This window comes from Lutra lutra, chromosome 15 (assembly GCF_902655055.1).
Source record: "Lutra lutra chromosome 15, mLutLut1.2, whole genome shotgun sequence".
NCBI lineage: Eukaryota > Metazoa > Chordata > Mammalia > Carnivora > Mustelidae > Lutra > Lutra lutra.
The window spans coordinates 41034812-41056987 of NC_062292.1; the positions used below are offsets into that span (position 1 = coordinate 41034812).

Sequence of the window (22176 nt, forward strand, 5' to 3'; positions counted from 1 at the left end):
CTGGGATGGGCGGGGATCCTGCTTACACCCCAAAGGCGCTCTGTCCAGAGTTGCTTCTGGATTCGATTCTCCACTGCTCTGTCCCAGCCACTTTCTCTTTCAGGGGGGTTCACATCCGCTGCCTGTCACCCCGGCCAGGCAGGCCTGTTTGTTCTCTACGCAACGCAACGCCCACCCCCCCCCCCACCCCCGTCCCCATGCTATTGTTTATCTGTTGGAGGCTTACGATGGGGACGTTTGGAGCAGGGTCAGAGGGGACTTGTATGATCAGCCATTCATAAATGGGAGAGAAATATTAATTGTATGCACTGATGGAAGAAATTTAACCCTTACAAAATTATAGCTTTGGCCCTCTTTTCCTTTCTGGTAGCACCCAAGGAACAGCATCATTCCAACACTACCCATGTGGGTGAGAGTCCCGTATCTAGCCTCAAGATGGATCTCGGGCAGTTCAGTTTCTGATACTGGTTTGTCTAACTGTTGTGTCATCCTGGTCTCTGGCTCTGGGAGAGCCAAAGAGCTCAGACAATCCACTCTATGAGCCCTCAAGAAGACACCGTGCTTCTTCTTAAACGACCACGCCTCCCCTTTGCAGGCAGAGGGGACTGTGAACAGCAGGACAGAATTCCAGTTAGCACATCACCAAATACCAAATGGAAGCAGGGCTGTAGGACTCAGACTCAATGATACATACAGAATGCTCCCAGGCACTCTTCTAAGCGTGTCACCTGTATTCATTGCCCTTAATCCTCCCAACAATCTTAGGACACAGCGGCAATTATTATCCCATTTACATACAGATGAAGAAATGGAGGTGGTCAGAGATGAAAGAATTCATGGAAATTCCTATGGCTAGTAAGTGGGAGATCCAGGAATTTGAATCCAGGCAATCTGCCTTAAGGGCCCATGCATTCACCCATTACACACACGCAGGGCACGGGACTCATCTCAGGCGTCCCAGAGACATCCCCCCTCCCCACCTCAAAAGACAATTCATTCCTTTCATGGACAAATGCCATGTAAAAATCTTCTCCCCTGATCAGATGGGAACATCTTCAATGCCACTGCTAGTGCGGTCTAGGGGTCCTTGACCCTCCCTTTATGTCCAGGAGTACTGTGACCGGATTGGCTGGATAGGGGCTCAGGCAAGGCTCAGGGGCTCTCACCGTGACTCTGCTCCCCACTGGTTGATACTGCTGGTGAAGCATTCGGAGACCTCCCAGGGAGTTGGCATTTTTTTTTTTTTCTTTTTTTTCTTTCTATCTCAACCCCTCAAGACCTGGGAATTAAATGAGTTCTTAAACTGGTGAGATCTCTGGTCCCAGTCTGCTGGGTCCTTGGTCACAGCTACTCCCTTTCACTTACAGAGCTCAGAGCTTGCTCCAGGGGCACTGGCCACCTGATTTCCTTCAGGACTCTTCCTGCACAGTCTGGAAGCCCTCAGGCTAGGAGGCGGGCGTGGGGGTAGGAGGGATGGGGGGCGTGGAATCCTTGCACTGCAGCGAGTTTGCACGAGGTTCTGGCTGACAACCTCCTTCCCATTCTCGGTCTTCAGCTCTTGTGCTTTCCTCTCCCGTCTTCTGCCCCCTCCTCCCACTCCCACGGCCCTAGAAGGAGGAGAGGCAGTGGTAGAGTCGGGAAAATGGGAAGAAGTCACGTTACTTTACTGAGCACCTACTATTTGCCCGGCACTTCTGGGGCCTCCCCCTCCTCTGCTCCCCCGAGTCCCAGCTCAGACGGGGTTAGGGAAGAAGGAAGGGTGGGCGGAGTCAGAAGCGGGGCGAAGAGGCTGGCGGATCCGTCTGCCCCTTTCCAAAGAATGCCCGAACCAGCAGCAGCCCCGGGACGTGGGTGGGGGTGACGGGTCCCCGGGCAAAGGAAAGGCTCAATTGTGCAAAGGTTTCCTGCCCTGCCAGCTCTCGGCCCCAGCCCAGCCACCAAGCAGCCGCCTTTCTGCGGCCGGGGAGGCGGGACGGGAAGGCGAAGGCAGGAAAGGGTTACGGGAATAGCTTTCCAATGACAAAGTCTGGAAGGGACCCATGCCTCCGCCCCTCTGCGGGTTAAACTGGCACAGTGCGGGGGGAGGAAGGCGAGGGGGACCAGAAGCAGAGACTCCCCTCCCTTTCGCCCCCCTGTCGCCGGGCACCCCCTCCCGGGGCCCGCGTCGTCGGAGGCAGCCGGCGTGTGCCTGGGGCAGCGGGTCACGAGGCTCCGCCCCCGGCCGTCCGGCTCCGGGGGACGCACTTTGTTCAGGATGCCGCCTCCCCGCTCATTGTGGGGCCGGGGCCGCCGGCGGCCCTAGTGCGAGCGCGCGACCGGAGCGCGCGGCGGACGGCGATCCCAGTGCGAGGGGCGGACCCGGCCGAGGACCCCGGAGAAACTTTCTTATCGCGAGGAGAGCGCGCCCGGCCCGGCGCCGCGCGGGGGATGCGCGTCTGTGCGCGGCGGCGGCGCGGACCGGGAGCCGGAGCCCGAGCGGGAACGGGCAGGCGCGCGGGTGAGTGGCCTGCGCGGGGTGGTCGCGGAGGCGGGGACCGGGCTGCGCGCGGCGACGGAGATGGGCCGCCGCTTCCCACTCCGCGGGGCCGGGATCGAGCCCCGGGGGGAGGTGAGCCTGGTGCCCCGGGGAGGCTGCGGGCTGGGCTCGGGAGAGGCGCTGGAGTAACAGCGGAGGCGCCGGGAGGGTGTGTGCCGAGACGTCCTTGGGGGACTGCGCGTCTGCTCCAGGAGTCGACTCACTAGGGGCTACCCAGCCCCAGCATTTCGGAGCCTCAGTTTACCTTTCTGTGAAATACCTGCAACGTAAAGTGTGTTGAGATCCTATAACCAGAAGCACCAAGTACCGCGTATTACACACACACGCACATACTGTACCCACATTTTCTCCCATCCCAGAGGAGCGAGGGGAGCAGCTGGCGCAGGTGACCTTGCTGGGCTGTTTCGGAAAATGTTCATTGGGTTCCTAGGTTGCGCTGCGAAGCGTCCGCCCGCCAGACTCCCTGAGGCTGCCCTCTTCGGCGCCAGCCTAGAGGAAGCCCTCCTGAGGGACTCGGGAGGGAGGAGAAAGGGGAGGTTGGGTTAACACCAGGAGCTCACCTGAGGGCGCTCGGTGCTTGGGCTCTTGTCCCTTCTACTCTCAGAGCCGATAGAACCTGGTCAAAGCATAAAGAATCAGCCCAGTCTGCGGAGGGAGGATCGGGGGAGGACGTGAGTGGTGAGTGGTGGGGGCGGTGTGCAGGGGTGAAATCCACCCAGCAGAGAGGGTTCCTTGTCCCGCGGAGCCCAACACTGGAAAATCAGCTGGTGAGTCAATGGGACTTTGTTAGGACGGCCACGGGGCGCAGCTGGCGCCGGCTTAAGGGAAGCGCCCGCATCCCCCCTTGATAACACGCTGTTTATCTGGCTTCCTGTTTCAATGATTGGGATGCCATTGGCTTGTTCAAATTCAATGCTGAAAAGCCTGCGGCCACGTTCGCTCTGCAAAAGCAGAGGGCTTGCCTGGGTTTTCATCTTTTTGTCTGTCTTGTTCTGGATGCATGGTGTCCCCTGCAACGCACTTATAATGGGGCAGCTGTACTTGGCACAAAGAACCCCATCTCAAGGACGCAGAGCTGCCGCTTCTGAGACCTTGGCTCCCTTCAGACCCAAAATACATGTGACTTCAGCCTGCTTATGAATTTTTTTCATCCTGCCTTGAATTTTGGTCGGTGTGTCTTTGGGATTAAGCTGGGAAAAAAGGCTGTGACTCTGGATTTCCTCCCTGAAAATGAGCTTTATCTCATCTTCCATGGCTAATTCCTGGGGGAAGTTACTGGTTTGTAGTTCCTTAATCAGCCTGGGTTGCTGACTACCTGGATGATCAGAGAGCAAAGAACTTGCCTTTCTGTTTTGGTTTTCACTTCTTTAGAATGGAGCTGGGGCGTGTTGCTGCTCCTGGAAGGACAAGGCTTTCCCCGATCTGTGCTTCAGCCCTTACAGCCTGTTTCTGGAACTTCCCAGGTTAAGGGGGAACATCCCCCACTCTGAACTCCAGAGATTTCCCTGAACTCCCTTAGGGCGGGTTTCACATTCTTCTTTGTGTTTTAGACGTTGGGGATTTGTGCACATGCCTCCTCTCCCTCTGCATGCCAGCTAGCCAGGTACCCCTGCTGACCTCCCACAACACCCAGCACATAGTAGGCACTTTCTAGATGTTTGCTGAATAGTACAACTGGAAAAAATCTTTCCCTCTCAAAACAGGTCTACAGGGGCACCTGGGTGGCTCAGTGGGTTAAGGCCTCTGCCTTCGGCTCAGGTCATGATCTTGGGGTCCTGGGATCGAGCCCCGCATCGGGCTCTTTGCTCAGCGGGGAGCCTGCTTCCTCCTCTCTCTCTCTGCCTGCCTCTCCACCTACTTGTGATTTCTGTCTGTCAAATAAATAAATAAAATCTTAAAAAAAAAAAACCCACAAACAATAAAACAACAACAACAACAAAAAAACCCAGGTCTACAATGGGGTTGATTTGCCCATAGGACCATTTGGGCCTTTTGTGAGATCTACTTGGGGAGCCCTGGCCTGGGGCAACTGAAAACAGGATTGCTGTTTTTGCTTCCTTTGCCAGCTCTGCTCCCCTCCGGAGTCTACCCAAGCCTCTGGCATTGGCTCAGCTTTGGTAAAGTAGAAGAGACTGGCTTGGAGTAGAAACGTCTCTTGTCCATTCTTTAAAATTTGCCTCTCTTTCCATCTTTCTTGTCAGTCAATGTCACTTCCTCTTTCTTTTAAAGTTCTTTTGAATTCTTACAGGGTTTGGCCTTTAGAAAAACTAGAATGTCAAAGTCAAAAGGATCTCTGCCCCTCCCAACCCCTGCCCTGCCCCTCTTCCCTTTAGGGACAAGAATCAAGGTGGGGGATGGACTCAAAGCCACACAGCTGGGGGCCGAGAGAGGCCAGCCTAGAACCCAGGTCTTCTGGCCACCCGTCCAGGGCTTAATCCCTTTCAGCAGATCACCTTCTTGCACTCAGACTTTTTCTCTGCCCAGTGTTTCCATCCATAGATCTTGGCAGATGCCCATTAGCTGTCAGTGAGAGAGGAACAGAAACAAGGGGTAAGGAGAGCTGTCTGGGTGATGGAACCAACCACCAGCCCTTAGAGTCTCTGGAACATCGAGAACTAAGAATGTGGCAATACTTGGCAAACCCTTCATCTTTCTGGCCCCTTGTCACAAAACAATAATTAAAAACACTTTTAGTTCCTTCTTCAACTTAAAAAAAAAAACAAAAAAAACCCAACCAACTTTTCTAGTAAAAAACACCCTCCTCAGTAAACAGTTTGCTGGGCCTAATCTGTTCCCTCAACCTCCCAGGAAGGCTGACTCAGGCCTGATTTCCTCCGAGGGGCCTGGAACTTTGCTTCCCAGTTTCCTGTGAGTCTTGAGAGACGTGAGGGGAGGCAGGATGGCCAAGACCCAGGCCTCTCGGAAGTGCCGGTGGATGTGACTCCGCTTCCCCTACATGGCCTGTGCAGTCCACACTACCATCCCTGTCAAATCTGTATTGCCATCCCCATCAAATCTGTCTGCTCTGCTTCATTTTATTTTATTTTATTTTATTTAGAGATTTTATTTACTTGACAGACGGCAAACGGAGATCACAAGTAGGCAGACAGGCAGGCGGGGGTGGGGGGGGGAAGGCTCCCTGCTGAGCAGAGAGCCCGATGTGGGGATGTGGGATGTGGGGATGTGGGATGCGGGGATGTGGGGCTTGATCCCAGGACCTTGGGATCATGACCTGAGCTGAAGGCAGAGGCTTTAACCCACTGAGCCACCCAGGCGCCCCTCTGCTTCATTTTAATATGAGATGCGCTAATGTGCTTAAAAAGTTAAAGGTGCCGAAGCACGTGCCTATGGACACCATTAATAACAACGTGTTTCCACTTCAAAGGACGCTGAGACTCTTACCATGTCCAAACCTTAGATGCTCTGGAAGCTTTTGTGCATGGTTTGCTTATTTCTTCTTCACATCGTTCCTGGGGGGTGGTATCTGGAAACACAGCTGATTTTTGTGTGTTGATCTTGTGCCCTTGAAACTTGGCCAAATTTGTGGGTTTGTGTGTTTGTGTATTTGCTTTCGTAGCCTTAGTGTGTGTGAATTCTTTGGGATTTTCTATATGTAGAATCACATCAACTGTAAATATAGTTGTACTACTTCATTTCCAATGTGGATACCATTTATTTATTTATTTATTTATCTTTCCTAATCTCTCTGGCTAGAATTTCCAGTACTGTGGTGAGTAGGAGTGGGGAGGGTGGACATCCTTGTCTTGCTGCTGATCTTAGAGAAAAAAGCTCTCAGTCTCACCATTGAGTGTGATGCTTGCTGTGGGTTTTTCATAAATGTCCTGTATCATGTTGAGGAAATTCCCTTCTCTTCCCAGTTTTCTAAGTGTTTTCATCATGAAAGGGTGTTGGATTTTGTCAGATTCTTTTTTCTGCACCAAATGAGATAATCATGTGTTTTGGTACATGACATTGATCGTTTTTCTTGTGTTGAATTACCCTTCCATTGCCGGGATAAACCCCTCTGAATGCTTTTTTGTTTTTTAATTTGTGAAGTTTTATCTAAAAAGACTGAATATGGGGAGTCTAGGGGGGCTCAGTCAGTTAAGCCTCTGACTCTCGGTTTCAGCTCAGGTCATGGTCTCGTGGTTGTGGGATCCAACCCCGTGTGCGGCTCTGAGCTCAGCACGGAGTCTGCTTCAGATTCTCTCTCCCTCCCCCTCCTGCTGACTCTCTAAATTAATTAATTAAGTCTTAAAAAGACTAAAGAAAATTTGACATGGTGCTAACTGTGCAGTTGGGTCTGTCAATGCACATTCATTATATTTTTCGTACAGTCACTGTACTTGAAATGTTAAATAATATTTCTATTGTGGTAAAATATACATAACATAAAATTGACCATTTTAACTACTTTTACGTGTACAGTTCAGTAGCATTAAATGCATTCCCCTTGTTATGTAACCGTCACCATCATCCATTCCCAGAACTTTCTCATCCTCCCCAGCTGAAACTCCCTGCCTGTTACAGTTAACTCCACATTCTCTACTGCCCCCCCCCCCCCGCCCCCCAGCTTCTGGCAACCACTGTTCTACTTTTCATCTCCATGAATCTGTGAGGACTTTTATCTCCATGAATCTCCATGAATAGCCTGAAAAGTCAGGAATTTCATGGCTTTAATTGAGGGATCAAAGGACCTCATCTGACTTCCAAGGGAACATGCTAGAGGGATTTTGATTTGGATCTTCTTGACTTACAAACAGCCCCTCAACAACTGCCCCCGTGTCAGAGATGGTCGTTCCAGATGGAGAGACGAACGGATTCCTGGTCATCACGAGGCTCAGAGGGCGCCCAGAACAGCCTCTGCGTGAACCTCATTTTCTCCAGTTCAGTGGTTCTCCCTCTTCGCTGCACCTTAGAATCACCTTGGGTTGCTTTAAAAATTACTGATTCCTGGGCACCCCCAGGGGATGCGGCTTCATTCCGTCTGGATTGCAAACCCTGGTGTCTGTCATTTTCTAAAGCCCCCTCAGTGACTGATGGTGCACACAGAGTTTCAGCTACTCAGTGGTTGAGCTGATTTACTCCCTGGAACCCTTGGCTGCTCACAGCTTCCAGTGACGCAATTCCCTCCCCATCTGGACAATAATACTGACCCACTTTACATCCCTCTCCTGATTTTAAAACCCGTTTGTAAATAGAATAAATGTGAACTTCTGTAGAATTAAACTTGCAAACTTACAAAGAACCGTAACTGTCATGTAGCCCCCCCCCTTCTTTTTTGCTTTTGCAGATACCTCAGGTTCCCCCCTAAAATCTCCCCACCGGGGGTCCTCCAGCTTGGACACCTCTGTTGCTGGGCAACTCCCAGCCACGGGTTGGGGGGGTAGAGGTGGTGGTGGGGTGTTGCAGTCATCTTATTCCCTATTTGTACAGCTTGGTCTCTCAGAGTTTCTTCTTGTAGTAATCTGTCATGGGTGGGGACTTCTAGCCACTGGGGAAAGATAGCAAGAGGTGAATGGGCTTCACCAAAATGTATCCCCAAATTAGGGCATATGCAAAATGAAACATGTGGTCTAAGTGTAATTGACCTGCAGAGTGACAACCTTTTCAATATTTGGAAACAGCTACCATGTGCCTGCCCCATCCTTTCCCCTCTGCCCTCAGCTGCCCTGTTTTTTGCAGATCTTCTTCACCGGATGTGTTCTCAAGTATTTTCTGGGAAGACATATGAGGTAATAGCAAGAATTTAGATTATGAAATGAGCCGGACTGGGAGTCAGGCTTCAAATCTTGACTTTGCGTGTGAAGTCCTTAACCCGTGATGAGTACTCAGCAAACATGAGCAAGTGAGGTCATATTACCCGCAGTGACATCATCATCTCTCTCTGTGTGACCTCAGGCTGGCCAGGGAAGCTCTTAGAGACTTCAGTTTCTTCCCCAAGAAAAACTGAAAGAAAATGCCTTACTCCGAAAACAGTGTGATCCCTATGATCTGGCAAGTTTGGGAGATACAGGCGCGGTGGGGGGTGGTGATTGTGTGGTTTAAGTGACACCACTGAGCCCTGACCCAGGCCCTGGGCCATGCAGTGTGTGAGCTCAGTTCATGCCAGATTATTCCCCTGGCCCCCCACTAAATCATCCTTAAAACAGCGACAGTTTACCGCCATTTGAATATGTTGTGCCCAGAGTGAAATGCAGCCCTCCAGTTACATACTTAGTGGCACACACCACCCACAGGCCGATCGCCCGATGATCAGTTAGGCAAAGCACTCCCCCCCCCAATTTGTAGATTGTCCCTGCAAACCTGGGAGCTGGCCTGTCAGGGAAAAGACAGGAACATGACAGCATAAAGGAATGAGAGAGTCCAACTGCATCTTTTGCTTTATATTGTTTGTTGTTGAACTGATCCGTTTTGTTTTGGTATTACCTTTTTTTTTTTTTTTTTTGTAGATGGCAAGGGTAGCATAGAATACAAAGTCAATTCCCAGAGCCTCTTTTCCCAGTTCATTGGTGCAGATAATTGAGTTGACTGGAAGGAGTAACCGGGTTCTGGGTAGTGCTAAGACACCAACTGTTCTCTTCCTGCTTTCCTTTTAACAAAAGAGAGACAGCTGATGAGACACCCGGTGAAGGAGCCTCAACCAGGACACAGGCGGGGCAGCTGTCTGCCTGGTCTCTCATCTGGGGCCATTCTGTCCCTCAGCCAGCCCTCCCCAAAGCTTCAGGAGCAGGGCTCTGTTCCCCGGGGCATCCCTGCACCACAGACTGCTGACCGTTGGCCCCCCTAAGCTGGGAGCTCTCCATCATGTCCTGGGCACGGTCCGCTTCCCAAGGGCTTTCCGGTGTCAGCAAAGCTGCCCCCGCCTCACCGGGAGGTGACCGTGGGAGCTGCAGTGTCGGAGCCTACACCTAATCCCCAGAGTAGGCAAAAGGGCTACGTGACCTGTAGGGTGCTTTCCAATGCCGAAAGTGCCCTGCCCGCCGCGCACGAGGTTTTACTCTGAAAAATGTCAGACCAGTAGAGAAAGTGAAAGGTTAGGACCACTAATATCAGGATTCACTGATTGTTAACAGGTTTTTTTTTTTTTTTTAAGATTTTATTTACGTATTTGACACAGAGAAGGAGAGAGAGCATAAGCAAGTGGAGCAGCAGGCAGAGGGAGAGGGAGAAGCAAATCCCTGCTGAGCAGGGAGCCTCATGTGGAGCTTGATCCCAGAACCCCAGGATGGAGACCTGAGTCGAAGTCAGATGCTTAACCGACTGAGTCACCCAGGCACCCCGTTAACATTTTTTTTTTAAGAATTTCTTTATGGGGGCACCTGGGTGGCTCAGTGGTTAAGCCTCTGCCTTCGGCTCAGGTCATGATCTCAGGATCCTGGGATCGAGTCCCACATTGGGCTCTCTGCTCAGCAGGGAGCCTGCTTCCCCCTCTCTCTCTGTCTGCCTCTCTGCCTACTTGTGATCTCTGTCTGTCAAATAAATAAATAAATAAAATCTTTAAAAAAAAAAAAAAAAGAATTTCTTTATGGGGCACCTGGGTGGCAGTGGGTTAAAGCCTCTGCCTTTGGCTCAGGTCATGATCTCGGGGTTCTGCGATCGAGCCCCACATTGGGCTCTCTGCTCAGCGGGGAGCCTGCTTCCTCTTCTCTCTCTCTCTGCCTGCCTCTCTGCCTACTTGGGATGTCTATCTGTCAAATAAATAAATAAATAAAATCTTTAAAAAAAATTTCCTTATTCGGGGTGCCTGGGTGGCTCAGTGGTTAAGCATCTGCCTTCGACTCAGGTCGTGATCCCAGGGTCCTGTGATCGAGGCCCTCATCAGTCTCCCTGCGCAGCGGGAAGCCTGCTTCTCCCTCTCCCACTCACCCTGCTTGTGTTCCTGCTCTCGCTGTCTCTGTCTATTAAATAAACTTAAAAAAATTTTTTTTTTTAATTTATTTGACAGAGAGAAATCACAAGTAAGCAGAGAGGCAGGCAGAGAGAGAGGAGGAAGCAGGCTCCCCGCTGAGCAGAAAGCCCGATGCGGGGCTCGAACCCAGGACCTGGGATCATGACCCGAGCCAAAGGCAGAGGCCCAACCCACTGAGCCACCCAGGCGCCCCTAAAAAAATTTTTTAAATTAACAAAAATTTATTTATTTATTAGACAGAGAGCACAACTGTGGGGAGGGGCAGAGGGAGAAGGAGAAGCAGACTCCTGCTCAGTGGGGAGCCCAGTGCAAATGCAAGACTGGATCCCAGGACCCCAAGATCATGACCTTGAGTCAAAGTCAATGCTTAACCTACTGAGCCACCCAGGTGCCCCTGACTTAACTTTTTTTTTTTTTTTTAAAGATTTTATTTATTTATTTGACAGACAGAGATCACAAGTAGGCAGAGAGGCAGGCAGAGAGAGAGAGGGGGAAGCAGGCTCCCTGCCAAGCAGAGAGCCCTATGCAGGGCTCGATCCCAGGACCCTGGGATCATAACCTGAGCTGAAGGCAGAGGCTTAACCGACTGAGCCACCCAGGCGCCCCTGACTTAACATTTTGATACGCTATGCTCTTTGTGTCTCCTCTCTTTCTCCTGAGCCATTTGAATATAATTTACTGACATCATGACACTTAAGCCCTAAATACTTCAGCATGTATTTCCTAAGGTCAACGGCCTTCTCCTACTTAACCACAGTAAGTACCATAATCACAGCCAATGATACTGGATTTAGCAGAACTATTTAATCTGTGGGCCGTATTCATATTTTCCAGTTGTTCCCCAAATGTCCTTTAGAGAGCGCTGTGCATTTTTCCCAACCACAGCCTGCTGTGTGGGGGCCTGAACTGCAGTTTTCTCTCCCAGAAAGACGGAAATGAAGTCATGATCCCTTAAATCGGGATAGTGAGGCGCTGAAGACAAAGCACTTCAATTTCAATCAATCTTTTTTTTTTTTTTAGGATTTTATTTATTTATTTGACAGAGGGAGAGCACAAGCAAGGGGAGCGGCAGGCAGAGGGAGAGGGAGAAGCAGGCTCCCCACTGAGTAGAGAGCCAGACGTGGGACTTGATCCCAGGACCCTGGGACCATCACCTGAGCCAAAAGCAGACACTTAACCGACTGAGCCACCCAGGTGTCCCTCAATTAAACTTTACAACCACTGAGTGAACTAGGTACTAATATCCTCCCCATCTTACTGGTGAAGAAGTTGAGGTTCAGAAGGTCTTCTCAATGGCCCAAAGAGTATGAGCCGTTATTACCTCTCCATGCTGTGCTAGGGAATAATTACAGAAAAAGAAGATCTTTTATTTACTGAAAGTCTTTTGCCCTTCACATTTCTTGCCCTCTTCACCTAGTGCTAGGAGGTGTTCAGATGTGCTCTGCCGCCCCCATTTTACAGATGAGGAGAGTGAAAGCGAGCGCTCGGAGGCTGGCTGTATGCTATATTTATACCGTCGAGGTAACATAAATCACATTTGTTGGTAATCTTGGAGGAGGCTCCATGTGGTTGGGTGTAGTTGCTGGACAGACTGTAAGTGGCAATTCAGAATAAAAGCATGTCTGACTGAAGGTGGGCGGTGCAGAGGGGGAGTTCCTCTGGTGCTCCTGTCTTATGCCGAGGGGATTGGAGAGAGCCTGTCAGAGTTAGAAAGCAAGAAACCAGGAGCGCCTGGCAGGCTCAGTCAGTAGAGCGCACTCTTGATCTTGGGGTCGGGAGTTCAAGGCCCACGTTGGGTGTAGAGATTACTTAAAAAAATAAAACTTAGGGGCTTCTGGGAGGCTTGGTGGGTTAAGCGGTTAAGCATCTGTCTCAGACTCAGGTCATGACCCCGGGGTCCTAGGATCAAGCCCCTCTGCTCAGCAGGGAGCCCACTTCTCCCTCTCCCTCACTTCTCTCCCCGGTTCGTGCTCCCGCTCTCTCTCCCTCTCAAATAAATAAATAAAATCTTTAAAAAAATTAAAACAAATTAAACTTAAGAAAATAATTTAAAAAAAAACAATAAGAGGGACGCCTGGGTGGCTCGGTCAGTTTAATGTCTGCCTTTGGCTCAGGTCATGATCCCAAGGTTCTGGGATCGAGTCCCGCATCAGGCTCCTTGCTCAGCAGGCGGCTTGCTTCTCCCTCGGCCTGCTGCTCCCCCTGCTTGTGCTCTCTCTCTCTGACAAATAAATAAATAAAATCTTAAAAACAAAACAAAACAGGGGCACCTGGGTGGCTCAGTGGGTTAAGCTGCTGCCTTCGGCTCAGGTCATGATCTCAGGGTCCTGGGATCGAGTCCCGCATCGGGCTCTCTGCTCAGCAGGGAGCCTGCTTCTCTCTCTCTCTCTCTTTCTCTGCCTGCCTCTCCGTCTACTTGTGATCTCTCTCTGTCAAATAAATAAATAAAAAATCTTTAAAAACAAAAACAAAAACAAAACAAAACCCACAAGAAACCAGTTTTGAGAATAAATGTGCAAAATAATCAAAAAAGGAGCTAAAATCAAATATTGGAAGGAAGGAGAGAGAGAGAGAGAGAGAGAGAGAGATGGGTTTAGTGTATGTTATCCATCATTTTCAACGGTTGTTTTAGGTAGTGGTTGATATTATCTAAAGTGGCAAAACAGGGAATCAGGTTATTAGTATATTATCTAGAGTGTAACCACCACAAGAACCAATAACAGAAAACTATTTGGGCAGCAGGGTGGGGCTGGGAAGAGGTGGAACAGGAAGCTGTAGCTTGTTATCATAAGGTCTTTTGTCCAGTTTGACAGTGATCACCCCTATTAGTATGGAGAAAGGCAGGCTTTGGATTCAGACGTCCTGGCTCAGAGTAGGAACAGGATGACAGGCTTGTTCCTGCAGAAGCTTCTCTGAAATGCTAAGCCAAAACCAAGAGGGCCTTCCAAAGACCTTGGTGACCACTGAACATGTTTTTCTTTTTTCCTTCTTTCTTTCTTCCCCTTTTTTTTAAAAGATTATTTATTTATTTATTTGACAGACAGAGATCACAAGTAGGCAAAGAGGCAGGCAGAGAGAGAGGAGGAAGCAGGCTCCCCGCCAAGCAGAAAGCCCGATGTGGGGCTCTATCCCAGTACCTTGGGATCATGACCTGAGCTGAAGGCAGAGGCTTTAACCCACTGAGCCACCCAGGTTCCCCCCTTTTTTCTTTCTTTAAGAGATTTTATTTATTTATTTATTTGAGAGAAAGAGCACGAGAGCGGGGAGGATCAGAGGGAGCAGACTCCTGGCAGAGCAGGGAGCCCGATGTGGGACTCGATCCTGGTACTCCAGGATCACAACCTGAGCGGAAGGCAGACGCTTAACCAAATGAGCCACGAAGACGCCCCCTGCCCCCCACCACTCTGGGCGTCCTTACCTGGAGAGAGCCCCCCCCAGGATACCACATCCCCAAGAGGGTGCACCCACACCCCACAACCCACAGGAAGTATTTTTTTTATTTTTTTTATTTTTTTCCCCTCTTTTAATTTTTTTTTCTCTCTTTTTTTTTTTTAAAGATTTTATTTATTTGACAGACAGATCACAAGTAGGCAGAGAGGCAGGCAGAGAGAGAGGAGGAAGCAGTCTCCCTGCTGAGCAGAGAGCCCAGTGTGGGGCTCCATCCCAGGACCCTGGGATCATGACCTGAGCCGAAGGCAGAGGCTTCTGAGCCACCCAGGCGCCCCAACCCACAGGAAGTATTAATACTTCTGTTGTAAACACAATTCAAAGATATTTATAATTTTGCTTTTCAAGGTATTTGGACACTGGTGACTCATTTCTTAATAATTTAAAATGGGCGACTTCTGGGTCACCAGAAGATGACAGAAATGACTGTGAAGTGAGAAAAATGTCACCTATGAATTATTTTCAAATATAATGAATTTTTACGAAAAGTACATTTAAATATCGATGTAGCTGACATGTTTCATTTTATAGATGTTTCATTAAACCATTATTAATTTCAGTTTTGCAGTTTTATTTTTTGTATTTTGGAACCCATGACATTTTTTTCCACAGAGCTCTGAAACGCTCCTCAGTCACAGGCCTTCTGTCCTAGGCACAGGTGGGGTGGGCGGTGAGTGTGGGTATCTGGGCCCTGAAGGATCTGTGGGTATTTGAGACCCACGCCACTTGGGGACATGCATGGCCCAAGCCTGAGCATGTAGTGAGCTCTCAGGAAGTCACAAGACCCAAATCCGATCCTCCCACTGGGGGCCTTCACTGCACAGGTTCCTTGAGCTTAGGGGACAACTTCCTTGACTGATGTCACAGCCAACATCTCATTTCCTTTTCATGACAATCCTATGAGATGATAAGATAAACATTCCTCTTTATACACATGGGGAAAACAGGACTCAGAAAAGCTAGGTAGCTTGCTCAAGGCCACATCGCTTTAGGGAATCAAGTGGGGAACTCTGACTCCTGACCATTGTCCTTGCCAATACTCCCATGGTATAAGGCAGAATGGGCAGCATCTTTAATGGCCCTTAATTGATATATCTGTTACACAAATGCAGAAGTCACATTGAGGTTTTTTGTTTGTTTTAAAGATTTGAAAGGGAGAAAGAGCATGAGCAGGGGGAGCGCCAGAGGGAGAGGGAGAAGCAGGTTCCCCCACTGAGCAGGGAGCCCGATGAGGGGCTCAATCCCAGGACCCTGAGATCATGACCTGAGCCAAAGGCAGACGCTTAATGACTGAGCCACCCAGGCACCCCACATTTTTTTAAAATTGATTTTGTTACTGCATTTATTTTGACAAGTCCTTAAGATTTGTCTTTCAGTACATCACCAATTTTATCACTCTCGCTAATTTTACCCAGTCAAAGGAATAATGTAAAAGTGTTATATTTTGAGTTCTGTTTCTCATTTTCTCCTCAGAGTTGAAAATAACTATTGTGCGTGAATTTAGGGCTGCCTTAAGCTGGCAGTCCATTAAGACTTTTCCTTTTTAGCTGGTCTGGCCCTAATAACCTGGCCTTTCCCTGTTTACACACCTCCCGTGATATCCAGGTCTCTGTCACTCACTGCCTACCTCCTTAGGGAATGTCATCACAAAGACACATCTGTTAAGGCCACATCACACCTCTGAGTCATCTCCCCACTTCCTCTTGCTGGCCATGGCCAGAAAGAAATGAGAGGCCACTAGGGAGGTTCAGAAAGTGACCGCAGGGCTGGGGTGGCTGTGGGAAGTAGGTGGGAAGGGCCGTTGTGAGCTGGCCGCAGAGACTGTGACACTCTCATACCCACATCCAGGCCCAGACAAAGGCCTCTGTGTTTGGGATGGCAGAGCTGGGGCAGATGTCAGGGTGGGGGATGGGGGTGGCCGGGGTTGGTGGGATGATAGAGTCTGGGAGAGGCTACCCAGGGCAGAGGCAGGCCCATAAAGTCATGCTCAGCTGGACTGAGAACTGGCAGTAGCTTACTTGGGTCCTGGCACATAGTAGAGGCAATATTTGCTCATTGATTACTTCCAGGATAAGGGACACATTTGCTCTTAAGCTAAGGGACAGGCAGGAACGAATGTAAGTGCCCTTGGTCCTGGATTTCCCTGGCTGGTTTAGAGGCCACGTCCTTGCTTCCTGACATGGGGCCTCTGCGTGAACAACGTGGGAGGAAATGCAGTTTTTGGGGTCAGCCTGACTTGCAGCCTCCCCGAGCTTCAGTTTCTTCCTCTGTACAGTGGGGACAATCACGCCTACCCCCACAGAGTTGTGAGGGTCCTCCTAGAGGGTGTTACAAACCATCCAGCATAAAACTAATGTCAGTCGTTGTCATTGCCGTAGATCTGGCTGCCCCGTGGCTCCCTGCACTTGGTCCTGGGAGGGTAAACGCAGGCTAGACAACATGACTGACCAAAACCAAGGACGCCACAAACATTCAGCCCCCTAGCTCCACAGACTCTCTTTCTGGGTGGATTTATCCCCCAAGGGGGTGTTTGTATACCAGACAGGGGGAAATGTTTCCCTGTCTGAGGGTCAGACAGACGGAGTGGGAGTGGTGCCAGCTCTAAGATCCCAGCTCTAAGATGTATGGTTCCTCCGGGCCCCACTGGGCTCCAGACTGCAGGCCTCTGGGGGGTGTGGGGGAGTGGAGTGGCCTGGGGTTTTGTTTGGCAAAGCCCGCCTATTATCTGGCCCAGGCTGTGTTTCCAGGGCATTATAAATAGCACTGGCTTCGGGAGGAGAGGTCGCAGATGTGGCTTGAGGGAAGGGTACGGGAAGGTGGGAGATTGGAAATGATGAACTCAAGCCTTTGTGGGCCAGGATGCAGGCTGGGGCCATCTCCATGGCAGTAGGACACCAGGGAGGGCTCAGCCTGGGTGCCTTTGAGGCAGAAGGCCTGACTTAGGAGCCAGAAAAGCCTGTGCTCAGTGGCCCATGGACCAAGGTGCCCACTCTATTTGCTTCCATTTGTAGCGAAACCCACGCTACTTCCTGAACCCGGGCAGGGGATTGAGCGAGAGCCTGAGCCGGATTCCAGGTCTACAGAGATAAATAAAAGCAAATGCTTCCTCACCTTCAGCGACACCCCCGTCCCCTCATGTGTGCACTGGGGGCTCCTTTCCTCCCAGCCGAGAGAGAGAGAGAAGAGAGAACCCCTGATTCTTTTATTTCATTCTATTCTCTTGTGAACTGAGATACACTTTACAAACCATGAAATGCAGACATCTTTAAGGGTCCAGTTTGATGCTTTTAAAAAAAAAAATTTTTTTTTTAATTTTTAAAGACTTTTTATTTACTTGAGAGAGAGCATGAGCAGAAGGGAGAGGCAGCGACAGAAGGAGAGAGAATCTCAAGCAGGCTCCGTGCTGAGCAGGGAACCCGATGTGGGGCTCGATCCCAGGACCCCAGGACCCCAGGATCAAGACCTGAGCCGAAGGCAGAGGCTTTAACCCACTGAGCCACACAGGCGCCCCTGATGCCTTTTTTTTTTTTCTTCTTAATATTATTTATTTATTTGACAGACAGAGATCACAAATAGAGAGGCAGGCAGAGAGAGAGGAAGGGAAGCAGGCTCCCTGCTGAGCAGAGAGCCCGATGTGGGGCTCAATCCCAGGACCCCGGGATCATGACCTGAGCTGAAGGCAGAGGCTTTAACCCACTAAGCCACCCAGCCCCCCCGCCCCCCACCCCCGATGCTCTTTTGACAGATGAACACACCTTCATAACTCACATCCCAGTCCAGACACACAGCATTTCTATCTTCTGTCTGTTCCCGTCAGTACCCCTCCCCTCCCCTCCCCCACTGCCCACAGTGTCACTGTGCTGATTTCTGTTAACCACAGATGACTGGTGCCTGTTCTTGAACTTCATGTAAATGGAATCGTAGGGTATGATCTATTTTGTGTCTGGCATCTTCCGCTCAACATAATACTTTTGAGATTCACCCGTGTTGAGTGATGTCTTTTCCTTTCAGCTTCTGATGCAGGAACCACCACAGTTTGTTTATGGGCGAGCCCGAGCCCTTCCATTGCTTCCGTCGTCCAAGGAGCCCCATCTACTGAGCACCCGCGGGGTATCAGCCAGGTTTCTTTTTTTTTTTTTTTTTTTTTTTTAAAGATTTTATTTATTTATTTGACAGAGAGAGATCACAAGTAGACGGAGAGGAAGGCAGAGAGAGAGAGAGAGAGAGGGAAGCAGGCTTCTCGCCGAACAGAGAGCCCGATGTGGGACTCGATCCCAGGACCCCGAGATCATGACCTGAGCCGAAGGCAGCGGCTTAACCCACTGAGCCACCCAGGCGCCCTCAGCCAGGTTTCTGAAAGTGAAGATGAACTGGAAGTCTTTGAAGTCTGCTGTGTCCTTTGTTTCTCCAGAATACTTCCCATTTTGTTGGCTTCCTGGAAAAGGCCCCAGGACCTTTCCTTTCCCTCGTTATCTGGAAGCCATCCTTACCCCCTAGAGCTTGAAGTTCAGATCACTGGTCTCCCCATAAGGCAGAAGGTGGTTCTCCGACCTGGATCAAGCTGGCGCGTCCTGAGAGGCAGGGGATGGGGGACTTTAGCCTACAGGTGGTGGGAAGATATCCAAGGCCCAGAGCAGGGAGGTGACACGATGATGCAGTGTTTTAACAGGTGTACGGTCTATGTCCACTTTGTTCGATGAGAGGACCTCAGCACCTGGCACAGACTAGCACACAGTGGGGCTTTCGAGAAGGAGGTGTGGAATGGCCTGGTGGTTTGCAAGAGGGGCCGTTGGGCCAGCAGATCCACTGTCCCATCCCTGATGTGGAGGGCCTGAGTGAGGGCAGCCCTGCTGGGGAAAGAGCGGGAGAGTGGGATTTTTCACAAAGGAAAACCCAAAGGACACAAGAGAAAGGAGAATCAAAGACAAATGCAGTCTTTTTGGAAGAGCTCTGGACTGAGAGCCAGAGGGCCTGACTTTGGGTCCCTGTGGCTCATCTGTCAAATAGGTCTAATGCCAGGTAGCCATTTGGCAGAACTGTCATAACAAAGTTCCCACAAGCTGGGTGGTTTTAGACAGCAGAAATATATTGTCGCAGTTCTGGAAGCTGGAAGTCTAAAACCAACGTATTGGCAGGCCATGCTCCCTCTGAAACCTGTTCCGGAGTGCCCCTCCTTGCCTCCTCTAGCCTCTGGTGTCCGCCAGCAATCCTGGGCATTCCGTGGCCGAGACGTGTCACCCTGCATCTCTGCCTTCATGGTGATGTGGCCATCTCCTCCCCTGTGGTCTTCCCACCATCTGCCCGTTGTGTGCGTCTGCATCCAAATCCCCTCTTAGAAAGCCAGCCCTACTCTGAAATGACCTCATCGTAACCAGTTACATCTGTAGCAGCCCCATCTCCAAATAAGGTTACATTCTGAGATGCTGATGGTTAGTACTTCAACCATCTTTTTTGGTGACAGTTCAGTCCGTAACATACCACCTGCCTGATGACATTGAACGAGGAGGCAACGCATGTGAAGTCTTTTGTCACTGGGAGGCACAAGGCATGTAACAGGGTGATTTTAGCCAGGGGACCTGCTTTTCACTTCCTGTGTGCCCTAGGTCAAGTCTCTTGCCCTTTCTGAGTCTTGGTTTCCTTATCACATTTGGTCTCTTAAGTTGTCCACATCCAAATCCTGCAAGTCTTTGCCTCTGAGGTTCTGAGCTTTCAAGTCTGGGATCCGGGGGAGCCGTGAGGTCATTAACAACTATGGGGAAGTCAGGAGGGGGAACCAGCCTGAGTATCAGCAGAGGCTTCCACTAGGGCCTGCCCATCTTTGGGGTATCCAGCTTCCTTGCCCTGGTGGCTTGGACTGGAAAGTCCCGAGCATCTTCTCTCCGCAACAAACCCCACCTCCCCCGCCACACCCGCCACACCCGGCCAGGCCAACCCTCACCTCAGCCAGGCCTGGGAGGCGGGCCTGCTATAAATAGCATTCTCCAATCCTGTCTTCCTATGCAGGAAACACAGCAGCCAGAGGAGGCAGGAAAAAGGTGTTTCCGGAAAGAGAGTGCAAGGAAGGGAGAGGGCAGGTGGGGATCCTGGAGCCCCATGGGTTCCCCGGCGCTGGAGGAAGGGCACCACCGTGCCGTTAATGGGGGGTCCGTGGGGGCTTTAGTGGCCCAGGAGGGATTGGGACTGGAAGACTTGGGATTTCTCAATTTAGGTTGAGAGGAGGATTGGAAATGCCACATTCATTCATTCACCGGTTGGTTCATTCATTCACTGAGCATTTGCCTGAGTTTGGGGCTGAGCTAGGGGCTCAGACAAGCAGCAGAAGGCTCCTTTATAAAAGTGGGTCTGGAAGCAAGCCGATGATTGCACCAGAGACAGCTCAGGGCTGTGGGAGGACAGAAGAGGGAATGTTAACTGTTGGAGGGGGCAGGAAAGGCAGAGACACGAGTGCCATCGGGTTGCAAAGGCATTGAAGGCAAGGGGTCAGAAATGTCCCGCTCCTCACCTCTGCCCTCCCAGACCCAGCCTTTGTCTAGCCCCAGCTTCCAGCACGGGTGTGAGGAGCTGCCCTTACCCACTCTTGTGGAGACTCTAGGCCAGTCCCTGGGGCCCGCTTTCTGGAGAATTGCCCCCTCTTGGCCAGCAGAGAGCACTGTCGTCCTCCCATCCCCTGCGTTGAAAACATGTTAGGTTCTCAAGTGCCATCTCCTTGAAGAGCCCTAGAAAATCATTAATCTTCCCCTATAGAAACAGACTTAATTCTCTTGAGGTCTCTGCAGTGGCAAAAGCTCAGACCAGCAGACTTGTCCCCGGGGCAGGGACCCAGGAGGCCGACTGTCGGTTCCCCAGCCCTCCACCATCCTGCCAGATCACAGGGCCCCCCTTCATGGCTGGAGGGGCCTGAGATAAAAATAGACTGTCGTTTCTGTTAGGAAACTCTAGAGCATTCTGCTTCCGTGTCAAGTTGAGATTATTTTGCATTCTCATGCCGCCGATAGTGATGTTGAAACACCACATTTAAACCCCAGTCATTCATCCAGGGTGGACAGGATTAGGACTCCACACAAGATCCTGGCGCCTTCTGAGGAATCTGGGCAAATTTCAGCTGCTGTGCTCCCCTTTGCGTGACACAGTGCATTGTAGTTTTGGGAGAAAGATAAAAGTTGGGCTGTTTGCTTCTCCAGGGGTTCCCAGTCCCACCCGTGGGACAGCAGTCAGACACATCCTGATGCTCGCATGGCCAATCATGTGCAGTGACTTAAGGGGCCCCCAGTAGACCTTGATTTTATTAGCTGTCCATGTGGAGATCACTTGCAAAGCTGACTGTGGTCTCAGAGGTCCCTCTGGGTCAGCCTGAGGGAGAACCAAAGACAGACATCACCTCGCCACCTCCAGGCTGCTAGGCTACAGCCTGCACGTTGGCATCTTTTCTCTGCTGGTAATCCAATGCTAGGGCATGTTTCCTGGTCTTCCCAGTTCTCAGGTAGGTATAAACTGAGGCTCTCCTTGCCCGTGCCACTCAGACTGGAAAGAAGAAATAACGACGTCCCAGGCGTTATCTGGCTGGAATCCAGTCCCTTTATTGTAATAATACTGAGAAATGTCAAACAGGGTTTTTGTTTCAAGAGATGGGGAGGGAATGAAGAGAAGCAGGAGGCCGCATCTATGTGTCGAGTCTGGGATCTGCTGGAGCTGGATAAAAGGGCTCCTCCGGGGTCTTGGAAAGGAAGCTGTCTGTGCTGGGCAGTGTCCGGGGTGGGTGTGGAGCTCTGTGTGAGGGGCTTGGAGGGGCAGGAAGGAGGAGGAAGCCTGGCTGTCCAGAAAAGGATAAGAATAAGGATTCTTGTCCTTGTGCCACGTTTTAGTTACATGACTTTGTGTAAAGTGCGCATACTTTTCAATGCCTTCGTCTGCGGAATGGGGGGCACTTCATGGAGTTCGTGGGGCTGGTGTGCGTACGGAATGAGCCACATAACAAAGCTAGCATGGCGCCAGCCTTGGGAAGTGGCTGTTGTTTCACAAATGGTAGCTCCTGGGGAAGCCTTGTCACCCTCTGAGCCTGAGTTTCCTGTCTATAATAGGGACTGTTTTGGGTCCTGCCAGCTCAGGTCTGCCGGGAGGCTCCAATGAGAAGATGCCCCCGTGACATGCGTTCCCAGGAAATGTTGCCTTTTATCCGTTGTCTCCTGTTGCTGGGAAGCTCCTGGTGCAGTCGGAGATAGGACACTAGAGACTGGCACGTCGACAGAAACGATCAAACAGTGACTCTTCTGAGAGCCGCTGC

General features: G+C 50.7%; 1 protein-coding gene across 8 annotated transcripts in view; it reads left to right on the forward strand.

The window, feature by feature from the left end:
* The first annotated feature begins 1987 nt into the window (after positions 1–1987).
* The window catches only part of NAV1 (neuron navigator 1), a 251490-nt gene continuing 231301 nt past the window's right edge, over positions 1988–22176 (forward strand). For 3 of the 8 annotated variants that reach the window (XM_047704000.1, XM_047704002.1, XM_047704006.1), the window contains exon 1: positions 1990–2497. The gene's annotated coding sequence lies outside the window, so the exon portion shown is untranslated. Of the gene's footprint in view, positions 2498–22176 lie in introns of all 8 variants that reach the window. The other 5 variants (XM_047703999.1, XM_047704005.1, XM_047704004.1 and 2 more) reach the window with 4 other exon arrangements.